This window comes from Symsagittifera roscoffensis, chromosome 6, assembly GCF_963678635.1.
Source record: "Symsagittifera roscoffensis chromosome 6, txSymRosc1.1, whole genome shotgun sequence".
In the NCBI taxonomy this organism is placed as follows: Eukaryota; Metazoa; Xenacoelomorpha; order Acoela; family Convolutidae; genus Symsagittifera; species Symsagittifera roscoffensis.
Window position 1 is genome coordinate 33439616 of NC_087067.1, and position 14076 is coordinate 33453691.

Consider the following 14076-nt stretch of genomic DNA (forward strand, 5'->3'; position numbering starts at 1 on the left):
TTATCACTACAATTAGGCTAAAAGCAACTGACAGTATCCTGGCTGGTATTCAATCATATGCCACTTACAGTGGATGAGCGGCTATCATGCCATAGATGGTCATTCAAGGCACCTTGTACACGCTCCATAGGTTTTGACCAGCTGATTTGGCCATAAAACACATTGGGCCAAAAAAATTCCAAACAATGTCAATTTTCAGTATTTTGTTTGAAATGCATAAATTATAACGTGAGCGTGCAAAATTTTACATGGTATAAGAGCATATTTTTTACTTTCGCGCGAGGGCGAGTGTTTTAAAAGTAATGTACACAGACATAAGCTAGTAAGGATATAAATGAAAGCGGAGTAACTCAAATGCCTACGACCATACCATGTTGAATGCACCGGTTCTCGTCCGATCACCGAAGTTAAGCAACATTGGGCCTGGTTAGTACTTGGGTGGGAGACCGCCTGGGAACACCAGGTGTTGTAGGCTTTTATTTAAAGCAAAAGTAATTCTTTTACTTTTATGCGCTAAGAGTTATTGCTGTTTAAAGTTCGGTGATGTCAAAAAGTTAAGCCTAATCGAGCGTGGTGCAAAAATATTCAATGGGTCAAATTTTGGCCAAAACAAAAAAAAACCGAATTTTTTTTTTGCAGTATCAATTTTGTGTACAATCAGCTGCTGATAGGTCAAAAATAATGGAGATAACTTTTGGGGTCTTTGAGTTATAGCCTTTTGAATTTCGGTGATTTCAAAAAAATAAGCCCAATCGAGCCTGGTGAATTGCGCGAACGGCCATAACTTGCCCAAAAATTTTAAAATTTCCAAATTTTATTATTTGGATCACAAGATCATAGTCAAATCTTGGGAGACTGAGAAAATGAACCAATTTCGTCTGTCCAACACAAAGTTATAAGCTTTTGAAATCTCGGTGATACCAAAAAGTTAAGCCTAATCGAGCGTGGTGCAAAAAATGAAATTTTCAAAATTTTTGTTTTTTTTTCGTTCAAAGTTCATTTTTTTCATCTTGTTTCATAAATTTGAGCTCAGGACAATTCCAACGAGCCCAAAACGACGTTTGTAGCTCAAGTGTACGTGGAGTAATCATCAGTTGAAAATTTGGGGGGACCCGAATTTCGGCCATTTTGGAGAAAATCGGCCTAAAAGCTAACTTTTAAGTTAGTGCAATTTTTTTTCTTGCATTTTTCAAGAGAATTGGGCTGCCCTACGCTGTCGCAGAGTGCATTCAAAGAAAACTTATCAAATAGATTTGAATACTTACTTATTTAATAAGTTTATCACTACAATTAGGCTAAAAGCAACTGACAGTATCCTGGCTGGTATTCAATCATATGCCACTTACAGTGGATGTGCGGCTATCATGCCATAGATGGTCATTCAAGGCACCTTGTACACGCTCCATAGGTTTTGACCAGCTGATTTGGCCATAAAACACATTGGGCCAAAAAAATTCCAAACAATGTCAATTTTCAGTATTTTGTTTGAAATGCATAAATTATAACGTGAGCGTGCAAAATTTTACATGGTATAAGAGCATATTTTTTACTTTCGCGCGAGGGCGAGTGTTTTAAAAGTAATGTACACAGACATAAGCTAGTAAGGATATAAATGAAAGCGGAGTAACTCAAATGCCTACGACCATACCATGTTGAATGCACCGGTTCTCGTCCGATCACCGAAGTTAAGCAACATTGGGCCTGGTTAGTACTTGGATGGGAGACCGCCTGGGAACACCAGGTGTTGTAGGCTTTTATTTAAAGCAAAAGTAATTCTTTTACTTTTATGCGCTAAGAGTTATTGCTGTTTAAAGTTCGGTGATGTCAAAAAGTTAAGCCTAATCGAGCGTGGTGCAAAAATATTCAATGGGTCAAATTTTGGCCAAAACAAAAAAAAACCGAATTTTTTTTTTGCAGTATCAATTTTGTGTACAATCAGCTGCTGATAGGTCAAAAATAATGGAGATAACTTTTGGGGTCTTTGAGTTATAGCCTTTTGAATTTCGGTGATGTCAAAAAAATAAGCCCAATCGAGCCTGGTGAATTGCGCTAACGGCCATAACTTGCCCAAAAGTTTTAAAATTTCCAAATTTTATTATTTGGATCACAAGATCATAGTCCAATCTTGGGGGACTGAGAAAATGAACCAATTTCGTCGTTCCAGCACAAAGTTATAAGCTTTTGAAATCTCGGTGATACCAAAAAGTTAAGCCTAATCGAGCGTGGTGCAAAAAATGAAATTTTCAAAATTTTTGTTTTTTTTTCGTTCAAAGTTCATTTGTTTCATCTCGTTTCATAAATTTGAGCTCAGAAAAATTCCAACGAGCCCAAAACGACGTTTGTAGCTCAAGTGTACGTGGAGTAATCATCAGTTGAAAATTTGGGGGACCCGAATTTCGGCCATTTTGGAGAAAATCGGCCTAAAAGCTAACTTTTAAGTTAGTGCAATTTTTTTTCTTGTATTTTTCAAGAGAATTGGACTGCCCTCCGCTGTCGCAGAGTGCATTCAAAGAAAACTTATCAAATAGATTTGAATACTTACCTATTTAATAATTTATCACAACAATTAGGCTAAAAGCAACTGACAGTATCCTGGCTGGTATTCAATCATATGCCACTTACAGTGGATGTGCGGCTATCATGCCATAGATGGTCATTCAAGGCACCTTGTACACGCTCCATAGGTTTTGACCAGCTGATTTGGCCATAAAACACATTTTGGCCAAAAAAATTCCAAACAATGTCAATTTTCAGTATTTTGTTTGAAATGCATAAATTATAACGTGAGCGTGCAAAATTTTACATGGTGTAAGAGCATATTTTTACTCTCGCGCGAGGGCGAGTGTTTTAAAAGTAATGTACATAGACATAAGCTAGTAAGGATATAAATGAAAGCGGAGTAACTCAAATGCCTACGACCATACCATGTTGAATGCACCGGTTCTCGTCCGATCACCGAAGTTAAGCAACATTGGGCCTGGTTAGTACTTGGATGGGAGACCGCCTGGGAACACCAGGTGTTGTAGGCTTTTATTTAAAGCAAAAGTAATTCTTTTACTTTTATGCGCTAAGAGTTATTGCTGTTTAAAGTTCGGTGATGTCAAAAAGTTAAGCCTAATCGAGCGTGGTGCAAAAGTTTTCAATGGGTCAAAGTTTGGCCAAAACAAAAGAAAACCGAAAAATTTCTTTTGCAGTATCAATTTTGTGTACAATCAGCTGCTGATAGGTCAAAAATAATTGAGATAACTTTTGGGGTCTTTGAGTTATAGCATTTTGAATTTCGGTGATGTCAAAAAAATAAGCCCAATCGAGCCTGGTGAATTGCGCTAACGGCCATAACTTGCCTAAAAATTTTAAAATATCCAAATTTTATTATTTGGAACACAAGATCATAGTCAAATCTTGGGGGACTGAGAAAATGAACCAATTTCGTCGGTCCAACACAAAGTTATAAGCTTTTGAAATCTCGGTGATACCAAAAAGTTAAGCCTAATCGAGCGTGGTGCAAAAATTTTCAATGGATCAAATTTTGGCCAAAACAAAAGAAAACCGAAAAATTTCTTTTGCAGTATCAATTTTGTGTACAATCAGCTACTGATAGGTCAAAAATAATGGAGATAACTTTTGGGGTCTTTGAGTTATAGCCTTTTGAATTTCGGTGATGTCAAAAAAATAAGCCCAATCGAGCCTGGTGAATTGCGCTAACGGCCATAACTTGCCCAAAAATTTTAAAATTTCCAAATTTTATTATTTGGATCACAAGATCATAGTCAAATCTTGGGGGACTGAGAAAATGAACCAATTTCGTCGGTCCAACACAAAGTTATAAGCTTTTGAAATCTCGGTGATACCAAAAAGTTAAGCCTGATCGAGCGTGGTGCAAAAAATGAAATTTTCAAAATTTTTGTTTTTTTTTTCGTTAAAAGTTCATTTTTTTCATCTTGTTTCACAATTTTGAGCTCAGGAAAATTCCAACGGGCCCAAAACGACGTTTGTAGCTCAAGTGTACGTGGAGTAATCATCAGTTGAAAATTTAGGGGGACCCGAATTTCGGCCATTTTGGACGAAAATCGGCCTAAAAGCTAAGTGCAATTTTTTTTCTTGCATTTTTCAAGAGAATTGGGCTGCCCTCCGCTGTCGCAGAGTGCATTCAAAGAAAACTTATCAAATAGATTTGAATACTTACCTATTTAATAAGTTTATCACAACAATTAGGCTAAAAGCAACTGACAGTATCCTGGCTGGTATTCAATCATATGCCACTTACAGTGGATGTGTGGCTATCATGCCATAGATGGTCATTCAAGGCACCTTGTACACGCTCCATAGGTTTTGACCAGCTGATTTGGCCATAAAACACATTGGGCCAAAAAAATTCCAAACAATGTCAATTTTCAGTATTTTGTTTGAAATGCATAAATTATAACGTGAGCGTGCAAAAATTTACATGGTATAAGAGCATATTTTTACTCTCGCGCGAGGGCGAGTGTTTTAAAAGTAATGTACATAGACATAAGCTAGTAAGGATATAAATGAAAGCGGAGTAACTCAAATGCCTACGACCATACCATGTTGAATGCACCGGTTCTCGTCCGATCACCGAAGTTAGGCAACATTGGGCCTGGTTAGTACTTGGATGGGAGACCGCCTGGGAACACCAGGTGTTGTAGGCTTTTTGTTTAAAGCAAAAGTAAATATTTTACTTTTATGCGCTAAGAGTTATTGCTGTTTAAATTTCGGTGATGTCAAAAAGTTAAGCCTAATCGAGCTTGGTGCAAAAATTTTCAATGGGTCAAATGTTGGCCAAAACAAAAGAAAACCGAATTTTTTTTTTGCAGTATCAATTTTGTGTACAATCAGCTGCTGATAGGTCAAAAATAATGGAGATAACTTTTGGGGTCTTTGAGTTATAGCCTTTTGAATTTCGGTGATGTCAAAAAAATAAGCCCAATCGAGCCTGGTGAATTGCGCGAACGGCCATAACTTGCCCAAAAATTTTAAAATTTCCAAATTTTATTATTTAGATCACAAGATCATAGTCCAATCTTGGGGGACTGAGAAAATGAACCAATTTCGTCGGTCCAACACAAAGTTATAAGCTTTTGAAATCTCGGTGATACCAAAAAGTTAAGCCTAATCGAGCGTGATGCAAAAAATGAAATTTTCAAAATTTTTTTTGTTTTTTTTTTCGTTCAAAGTTCATTTTTTTCATCTTGTTTCGTAAATTTGAGCTTAGGACGATTCCAACGAGCCCAAAACAACGTTTGTAGCTCAAGTGTACGTGGAGTAATCATCAGTTGAAAATTTGGGGGGACCCGAATTTCGGCCATTTTGGACGAAAATCGGCCTAAAAGCTAACTTTTAAGTTAATGCAATTTTTTTTCTTGCATTTTTCAGAGAATTGGGCTGCCCTCCGCTGTCGCAGAGTGCATTTATAGAAAACTTATCAAATAGATTTGAAAACTTACCTATTTAATAAGTTTATCACAACAATTAGGCTAAAAGCAACTGACAGTATCCTGGCTGGTATTCAATCATATGCCACTTACAGTGGATGTGCGGCTATCATGCCATAGATGGTCATTCAAGGCACCTTGTACACGCTCCATAGGTTTTGACCAGCTGATTTGGCCATAAAACACATTGGGCCAAAAAAATTCCAAACAATGTCAATTTTCAGTATTTTGTTTGAAATGCATAAATTATAACGTGAGCGTGCAAAATTTTACATGGTATAAGAGCATATTTTTACTCTCGCGCGAGGGCGAGTGTTTTAAAAGTAATGTACATAGACATAAGCTAGTAAGGATATAAATGAAAGCGGAGTAACTCAAATGCCTACGACCATACCATGTTGAATGCACCGGTTCTCGTCCGATCACCGAAGTTAAGCAACATTGGGCCTGGTTAGTACTTGGATGGGAGACCGCCTGGGAACACCAGGTGCTGTAGGCTTTTATTTGAAGCAAAAGTAATTCTTTTACTTTTATGCGCTAAGAGTTATTGCTGTTTAAAGTTCGGTGATGTCAAAAAGTTAAGCCTAATCGAGCGTGGTGCAAAAATTTTCAATGGGTCAAATTTTGGCCAAAACAAAAGAAAACCGAAAATGTTTTTTTGCAGTATCAATTTTGTCTACAATCAGCTGCTGATAGGTCAAAAATAATGGAGATAACTTTTGGGGTCTTTGAGTTATAGCCTTTTGAATTTCGGTGATATCAAAAAAATAAGCCCAATCGAGCCTGGTGAATTGCGCGAACGGCCATAACTTGCCTAAAAATTTGAAAATTTCCAAATTTTATTATTTGGATCACAAGATCATAGTCAAATCTTGGGAGACTGAGAAAATGAACCAATTTCGTCGGTCCAACACAAAGTTATAAGCTTTCGAAATCTCGGTGACACCAAAAAGTTAAGCCTAATCGAGCGTGGTGCAAAAAATTAAATTTTCAAAATTTTTGTTTTTTTTTCGTTCAAAGTTCATTTTTGTCATCTTGTTTCATTAATTTGAGCTCAGGAAAATTCCAACGAGCCCAACACGACGTTTGTAGCTCAAGTGTACGTGGAGTAATCATCAGTTGAAAATTTGGGGGGACCCGAATTTCGGCCATTTTGGACGAAAATCGGCCTAAAAGCTAACTTTTAAGTTAGTGCAATTTTTTTTCTTGCATTTTTCAAGAGAATTGGGCTGCCCTCCGCTGTCTCAGAGTGCATTCAAAGAAAACTTATCCAATAGATTTGAATACTTACCTATTTAATAAGTTTATCACAACAAGTAGGCTAAAAGCAACTGACAGTATCCTGGCTGGTATTCAATCATATGCCACTTACAGTCGATGTGCGGCTATCATGCCATAGATGGTCATTCAAGGCACCTTGTACACGCTCCATAGGTTTTGACCAGCTGATTTGGCCATAAAACACATTGGGCCAAAAAAATTCCAAACAATGTCAATTTTCAGTTTTTTGTTTGAAATGCATAAATTATAACGTGAGCGTGCAAAATTTTACATGGTATAAGAGCATATTTTTACTTTCGCGCGAGGGCGAGTGTTTTAAAAGTAATGTACATAGACATAAGCTAGTAAGGATATAAATGAAAGCGGAGTAACTCAAATGCCTACGACCATACCATGTTGAATGCACCGGTTCTCGTCCGATCACCGAAGTTAAGCAACATTGGGCCTGGTTAGTACTTGGATGGGAGACCGCCTGGGAACACCAGGTGTTGTAGGCTTTTATTTAAAGCAAAAGTAATTCTTTTACTTTTATGCGCTAAGAGTTATTGCTGTTTAAAGTTCGGTGTTGTCAAAAAGTTAAGCCTAATCGAGCGTGGTGCAAAAATTTTCAATGGGTCAAAATTTGGCCAAAACAAAAGAAAACCGAAAAATTTCTTTTGCAGTATCAATTTTGTGTACAATCAACTGCTGATAGGTCAAAAATAATGGAGATAACTTTTGGGGTCTTTGAGTTATAGCCTTTTGAATCTCGGTGATACCAAAAAGTTAAGCCTAATCGAGCGTGGTGCAAAAAATGAAATTTTCAAAATTTTTGTTTTTTTTTTCGTTCAAAGTTCATTTTTTTCATCTTGTTTCATAAATTTGAGCTCAGGACAATTCCAACGAGCCCAAAACGATGTTTGTAGCTCAAGTGTACGTGGAGTAATCATCAGTTGAAAATTTGGGGGGACCCGAATTTCGGCCATTTTGGACGAAAATCGGCCTAAAAGCTAACTTTTAAGTTAGTGCAATTTTTTTTCTTGCATTTTTCAAGAGAATTGGGCTGCCCTCCGCTGTCGCAGAGTGCATTCAAAGAAAACTTATCAAATAGATTTGAATACTTACCTATTTAATAAGTTTATCACAACAATTAGGCTAAAAGCAACTGACAGTATCCTGGCTGGTATTCAATCATATGCCACTTACAGTCGATGTGCGGCTATCATGCCATAGATGGTCATTCAAGGCACCTTGTACACGCTCAATAGGTTTTGACCAGCTGATTTGGCCATAAAACACATTGGGCCAAAAAAATTCCAAACAAGGTCAATTTTCAGTATTTTGTTTGAAATGCATAAATTATAACGTGAGCGTGCAAAATTTTACATGGTATAAGAGCATATTTTTACTCTCGCGCGAGGGCGAGTGGTTTAAAAGTAATGTACATAGAAATAAGCTTGTAAGGATATAAATGAAAGCGGAGTAACTCAAATGACTACGACCATACCATGTTGAAAGCACCGGTTCTCGTCCGATCACCGAAGTTAAGCAACATTGGGCCTGGTTAGTACTTGGATGGGAGACCGCCTGGGAACACCAGGTGCTGTAGGCTTTTATTTAAAGCAAAAGTAAATCTTTTACTTTTATGCGCTAAGAGTTATTGCTGTTTAAAGTTCGGTGATGTCAAAAAGTTAAGCCTAATCGAGCGTGGTGCAAAAATTTTCAATGGGTCAAATTTTGGCCAAAACAAAAGAAAACCGAAAATGTTTTTTGCAGTATCAATTTTGTGTACAATCAGCTGCTGATAGGTCAAAAATAATGGAGATAACTTTTGGGGTCTTTGAGTTATAGCCTTTTGAATTTCGGTGATTTCAAAAAAATAAGCCCAATCGAGCCTGGTGAATTGCGCGAACGGCCATAACTTGCCTAAAAATTTGAAATTTTCCAAATTTTATTATTTGGATCACAAGATCATAGTCAAATCTTGGGATACTGAGAAAATGAACCAATTTCGTTGGTCCAACACAAAGTTATAAGCTTTTGAAATCTCGGTGATACCAAAAAATTAAGCCTATTCGAGCGTGGTGCAAAAAATGAAATTTTCAAAATTTTTATTTTTTTTTCTTTCAAAGTTCATTTTTCTCATCTTGTTTCAAAAATTTGAGCTCAGGACGATTCCAACGAGCCCAACACGACGTTTGTAGCTCAAGTGTACGTGGAGTAATCATCAGTTGAAAATTTGGGGGGACCCGAATTTCGGCCATTTTGGACGAAAATCGGCCTAAAAGCTAACTTTTAAGTTAGTGCAATTTTTTTTCTTGCATTTTTCAAGAGAATTGGGCTGCCCTCCGCTGTCTCAGAGTGCATTCAAAGAAAACTTATCAAATAGATTTGAATACTTACCTATTTAATAAGTTTATCACAACAAGTAGGCTAAAAGCAACTGACAGTATCCTAGCTGGTATTCAATCATATGCCACTTACAGTGGATGTGCGGCTATCATGCCATAGATGGTCATTCAAGGCACCTTGTACACGCTCCATAGGTTTTGACCAGCTGATTTGGCCATAAAACACATTGGGCCAAAAAAATTCCAAACAATGTCAATTTTCAGTTTTTTGTTTGAAATGCATAAATTATAACGTGAGCGTGGAAAATTTTACATGGTATAAGAGCATATTTTTACTCTCGCGCGAGGGCGAGTGTTTTAAAAGTAATGTACATAGAAATAAGCTTGTAAGGATATAAATGAAAGCGGAGTAACTCAAATGACTACGACCATACCATGTTGAAAGCACCGGTTCTCGTCCGATCACCGAAGTTAAGCAACATTGGGCCTGGTTAGTACTTGGATGGGAGACCGCCTGGGAACACCAGGTGCTGTAGGCTTTTATTTAAAGCAAAAGTAATTCTTTTACTTTTATGCGCTAAGAGTTATTGCTGTTTAAAGTTCGGTGATGTCAAAAAGTTAAGCCTAATCGAGCGTGGTGCAAAAATTTTCAATGGGTCAAATTTTGGCCAAAACAAAAGAAAACCGAAAATGTTTTTTTGCAGTATCAATTTTGTGTACAATCAGCTGCTGATAGGTCAAAAATAATGGAGATAACTTTTGGGGTCTTTGAGTTATAGCCTTTTGAATTTCGGTGATTTCAAAAAAATAAGCCCAATCGAGCCTGGTGAATTGCGCGAACGGCCATAACTTGCCTAAAAATTTGAAATTTTCCAAATTTTATTATTTGGATCACAAGATCATAGTCAAATCTTGGGATACTGAGAAAATGAACCAATTTCGTTGGTCCAACACAAAGTTATAAGCTTTTGAAATCTCGGTGATACCAAAAAATTAAGCCTATTCGAGCGTGGTGCAAAAAATGAAATTTTCAAAATTTTTATTTTTTCTTTCTTTCAAAGTTCATTTTTCTCATCTTGTTTCAAAAATTTGAGCTCAGGACAATTCCAACGAGCCCAACACGACGTTTGTAGCTCAAGTGTACGTGGAGTAATCATCAGTTGAAAATTTGGGGGGACCCGAATTTCGGCCATTTTGGACGAAAATCGGCCTAAAAGCTAACTTTTAAGTTAGTGCAATTTTTTTTCTTGCATTTTTCAAGAGAATTGGGCTGCCCTCCGCTGTCTCAGAGTGCATTCAAAGAAAACTTATCAAATAGATTTGAATACTTACCTATTTAATAAGTTTATCACAACAAGTAGGCTAAAAGCAACTGACAGTATCCTAGCTGGTATTCAATCATATGCCACTTACAGTGGATGTGCGGCTATCATGCCATAGATGGTCATTCAAGGCACCTTGTACACGCTCCATAGGTTTTGACCAGCTGATTTGGCCATAAAACACATTGGGCCAAAAAAATTCCAAACAATGTCAATTTTCAGTTTTTTGTTTGAAATGCATAAATTATAACGTGAGCGTGCAAAATTTTACATGGTATAAGAGCATATTTTTACTTTCGCGCGAGGGCGAGTGTTTTAAAAGTAATGTACATAGACATAAGCTAGTAAGGATATAAATGAAAGCGGAGTAACTCAAATGCCTACGACCATACCATGTTGAATGCACCGGTTCTCGTCCGATCACCGAAGTTAAGCAACATTGGGCCTGGTTAGTACTTGGATGGGAGACCGCCTGGGAACACCAGGTGTTGTAGGCTTTTATTTAAAGCAAAAGTAATTCTTTTACTTTTATGCGCTAAGAGTTATTGCTGTTTAAATTTCGGTGATGTCAAAAAGTTAAGCCTAATCGAGCGTGGTGCAAAAATTTTCAATGGGTCAAATTTTGGCCAAAACAAAAGAAAATCGAAATTTTTTTTGCAGTATCAATTTTGTGTACAATCAGCTGCTGATAGGTCAAAAATAATGGAGATAACTTTTGGGGTCTTTGAGTTATAGCCTTTTGAATTTCGGTGATGTCAAAAAAATAAGCCCAATCGAGCCTGGTGAATTGCGCGAACGGCCATAACTTGCCCAAAAATTTTAAAATTTCCAAATTTTATTATTTGGATCACAAGATCATAGTCAAATTGTGGGGGACTGAGAAAATGAACCAATTTCGTCGGTCCAACACAAAGTTATAAGCTTTTGAAATCTCGGTGATACCAAAAAGTTAAGCCTAATCGAGCGTGGTGCAAAAAATGAAATTTTCAAAATTTTTGTTTTTTTTTCGTTCAAAGTTCATTTTTTTCATCTTGTTTCATAAATTTGAGCTCAGGACAATTCCAACGAGCCCAAAACGGCGTTTGTAGCTCAAGTGTACGTGGAGTAATCATCAGTTGAAAATTTGGGGGGACCCGAATTTCGGCCATTTTGGACGAAAATCGGCCTAAAAGCTAACTTTTAAGTTAGTGCAATTTTTTTTCTTGCATTTTTCAAGAGAATTGGGCTGCCCTCCGCTGTCGCAGAGTGCATTCAAAGAAAACTTATCAAATCGATTTGAATACTTACCTATTTAATAAGTTTATCACAACAATTAGGCTAAAAGCAACTGACAGTATCCTGGCTGGTATTCAATCATATGCCACTTACAGTGGATGTGCGGCTATCATGCCATAGATGGTCATTCAAGGCACCTTGTACACGCTCCATTGGTTTTGACCAGCTGATTTGGCCATAAAACACATTGGGCCAAAAAATTCCAAACAATGTCAATTTTCAGTATTTTGTTTGAAATGCATAAATTATAACGTGAGCGTGCAAAATTTTACATGGTATAAGAGCATATTTTTACTCTCGCGCGAGGGCGAGTGTTTTAAAAGTAATGTACATAGACATAAGCTAGTAAGGATATAAATGAAAGCGGAGTAACTCAAATGCCTACGACCATACCATGTTGAATGCACCGGTTCTCGTCCGATCACCTAAGTTAAGCAACATTGGGCCTGGTTAGTACTTGGATGGGAGACCGCCTGGGAACACCAGGTGTTGTAGGCTTTTATTTAAAGCAAAAGTAATTCTTTTACTTTTATGCGCTAAGAGTTATTGCTGTTTAAAGTTCGGTGATGTCAAAAAGTTTAGCCTAATCGAGCGTGGTGCAAAAATTTTCAATGGGTCAAATTTTGGCCAAAACAAAAGAAAACCGAAATTTTTTTTTTGCAGTATCAATTTTGTGTACAATCAGCTGCTGATAGGTCAAAAATAATGGAGATAACTTTTGGGGTCTTTGAGTTATAGTCTTTTGAATTTCGGTGATGTCAAAAAAATAAGCCCAATCGAGCCTGGTGAATTGCGCGAACGGCCATAACTTGCCAAAAAATTGTAAAATTTCCAAATTTTATTGTTTGGATCACAAGATCATAGTCAAATCTTGGGGGACTGAGAAAATGAACCAATTTCGTCGGTCCAACACAAAGTTATAAGCTTTTGAAATCTCGGTGATACCAAAAAGTTAAGCCTAATCGAACGTGGTGCAAAAAATGAAATTTTCAAAATTTTTGTTTTTTTTTCGTTCAAAGTTCATTTTTTTCATCTCGTTTCATAAATTTGAGCTCAGGAAAATTCCAACGAGCCCAAAACGACGTTTGTAGCTCAAGTGTACGTGGAGTAATCATCAGTTGAAAATTTGGGAGGACCCGAATTTCGGCCATTTTGGACGAAAATCGGCCTAAAAGCTAACTTTTCAGTTAGTGCAATTTTTTTTCTTGCATTTTTCAAGAGAATTGGGCTGCCCTCCGCTGTCGCAGAGTGCATTCAAAGAAAACTTATCAAATAGATTTGAATACTTACCTATTTAATAAGTTTATCACAACAATTAGGCTAAAAGCAACTGACAGTATCCTGGCTGGTATTCAATCATATGCCACTTACAGTGGATGTGAGGCTATCATGCCATAGATGGTCATTCAAGGCACCTTGTACACGCTCCATAGGTTTTGACCAGCTGATTTGGCCATAAAACACATTGGGCCAAAAAAATTCCAAACAAGGTCAATTTTCAGTATTTTGTTTGAAATGCATAAATTATAACGTGAGCGTGCAAAATTTTACATGGTATAAGAGCATATTTTTACTCTCGCGCGAGGGCGAGTGTTTTAAAAGTAATGTACATAGACATAAGCTAGTAAGGATATAAATGAAAGCGGAGTAACTCAAATGCCTACGACCATACCATGTTGAATGCACCGGTTCTCGTCCGATCACCGAAGTTAAGCAACATTGGGCCTGGTTAGTACTTGGATGGGAGACCGCCTAGGAACACCAGGTGTTGTAGGCTTTTATTTAAAGCAAAAGTAATTCTTTTACTTTTATGCGCTAAGAGTTATTGCTGTTTAAAGTTCGGTGATGTCAAAAAGTTAAGCCTAATCGAGCGTGGTGCAAAAATTTTCAATGGGTCAAATTTTGGCCAAAACAAAAGAAAACCGAAATTTTTTTTTGCAGAATCAATTTTGTGTACAATCAACTGCTGATAGGTCAAAAATAATGGAGATAACTTTTGGGGTCTTTGAGTTATAGTCTTTTGAATTTCGGTGATGTCAAAAAAATAAGCCCAATCGAGCCTGGTGAATTGCGCGAACGGCCATAACTTGCCAAAAAATTGTAAAATTTCCAAATTTTATTATTTGGATCACAAGATCATAGTCAAATCTTGGGGGACTGAGAAAATGAACCAATTTCGTCGGTCCAACACAAAGTTATAAGCTTTTGAAATCTCGGTGATACCAAAAAGTTAAGCCTAATCGAACGTGGTGCAAAAAATGAAATTTTCAAAATTTTTGTTTTTTTTTTCGTTCAAAGTTCATTTTTTTCATCTCGTTTCATAAATTTGAGCTCAGGACAATTCCAACGAGCCCAAAACGACGTTTGTAGCTCAAGTGTACGTGGAGTAATCATCAGTTGAAAATTTGGGGG

The 14076-nt window shown here is 37.1% G+C and overlaps 11 non-coding genes across 11 annotated transcripts; all 11 read left to right on the forward strand.

Moving 5' to 3' along the window:
- The first annotated feature begins 356 nt into the window (after positions 1 to 356).
- LOC134850183 (5S ribosomal RNA) lies at positions 357 to 475 on the forward strand. Its single transcript, XR_010164154.1, has one exon. It is a non-coding gene; the product is annotated as a 5S ribosomal RNA (ribosomal RNA).
- A 1159-nt stretch (positions 476 to 1634) lies between these two features.
- LOC134849725 (5S ribosomal RNA) lies at positions 1635 to 1753 on the forward strand. The gene has a single exon (XR_010163735.1). It is a non-coding gene; the product is annotated as a 5S ribosomal RNA (ribosomal RNA).
- Positions 1754 to 2910: 1157 nt separating this feature from the next.
- LOC134849737 (5S ribosomal RNA) lies at positions 2911 to 3029 on the forward strand. Its single transcript, XR_010163746.1, has one exon. It is a non-coding gene; the product is annotated as a 5S ribosomal RNA (ribosomal RNA).
- A 1525-nt stretch (positions 3030 to 4554) lies between these two features.
- Positions 4555 to 4673, forward strand: LOC134849104 (5S ribosomal RNA). The gene has a single exon (XR_010163144.1). It is a non-coding gene; the product is annotated as a 5S ribosomal RNA (ribosomal RNA).
- A 1163-nt stretch (positions 4674 to 5836) lies between these two features.
- On the forward strand, positions 5837 to 5955 carry LOC134848987 (5S ribosomal RNA). The gene has a single exon (XR_010163034.1). It is a non-coding gene; the product is annotated as a 5S ribosomal RNA (ribosomal RNA).
- A 1160-nt stretch (positions 5956 to 7115) lies between these two features.
- Positions 7116 to 7234, forward strand: LOC134849749 (5S ribosomal RNA). Its single transcript, XR_010163756.1, has one exon. It is a non-coding gene; the product is annotated as a 5S ribosomal RNA (ribosomal RNA).
- Positions 7235 to 8209: 975 nt separating this feature from the next.
- Positions 8210 to 8328, forward strand: LOC134849107 (5S ribosomal RNA). Its single transcript, XR_010163147.1, has one exon. It is a non-coding gene; the product is annotated as a 5S ribosomal RNA (ribosomal RNA).
- Positions 8329 to 9487: 1159 nt separating this feature from the next.
- On the forward strand, positions 9488 to 9606 carry LOC134849108 (5S ribosomal RNA). Its single transcript, XR_010163148.1, has one exon. It is a non-coding gene; the product is annotated as a 5S ribosomal RNA (ribosomal RNA).
- A 1161-nt stretch (positions 9607 to 10767) lies between these two features.
- LOC134849760 (5S ribosomal RNA) lies at positions 10768 to 10886 on the forward strand. The gene has a single exon (XR_010163767.1). It is a non-coding gene; the product is annotated as a 5S ribosomal RNA (ribosomal RNA).
- A 1157-nt stretch (positions 10887 to 12043) lies between these two features.
- On the forward strand, positions 12044 to 12162 carry LOC134849090 (5S ribosomal RNA). The gene has a single exon (XR_010163131.1). It is a non-coding gene; the product is annotated as a 5S ribosomal RNA (ribosomal RNA).
- A 1160-nt stretch (positions 12163 to 13322) lies between these two features.
- LOC134848944 (5S ribosomal RNA) lies at positions 13323 to 13441 on the forward strand. The gene has a single exon (XR_010162993.1). It is a non-coding gene; the product is annotated as a 5S ribosomal RNA (ribosomal RNA).
- Positions 13442 to 14076: the final 635 nt, after the last annotated feature.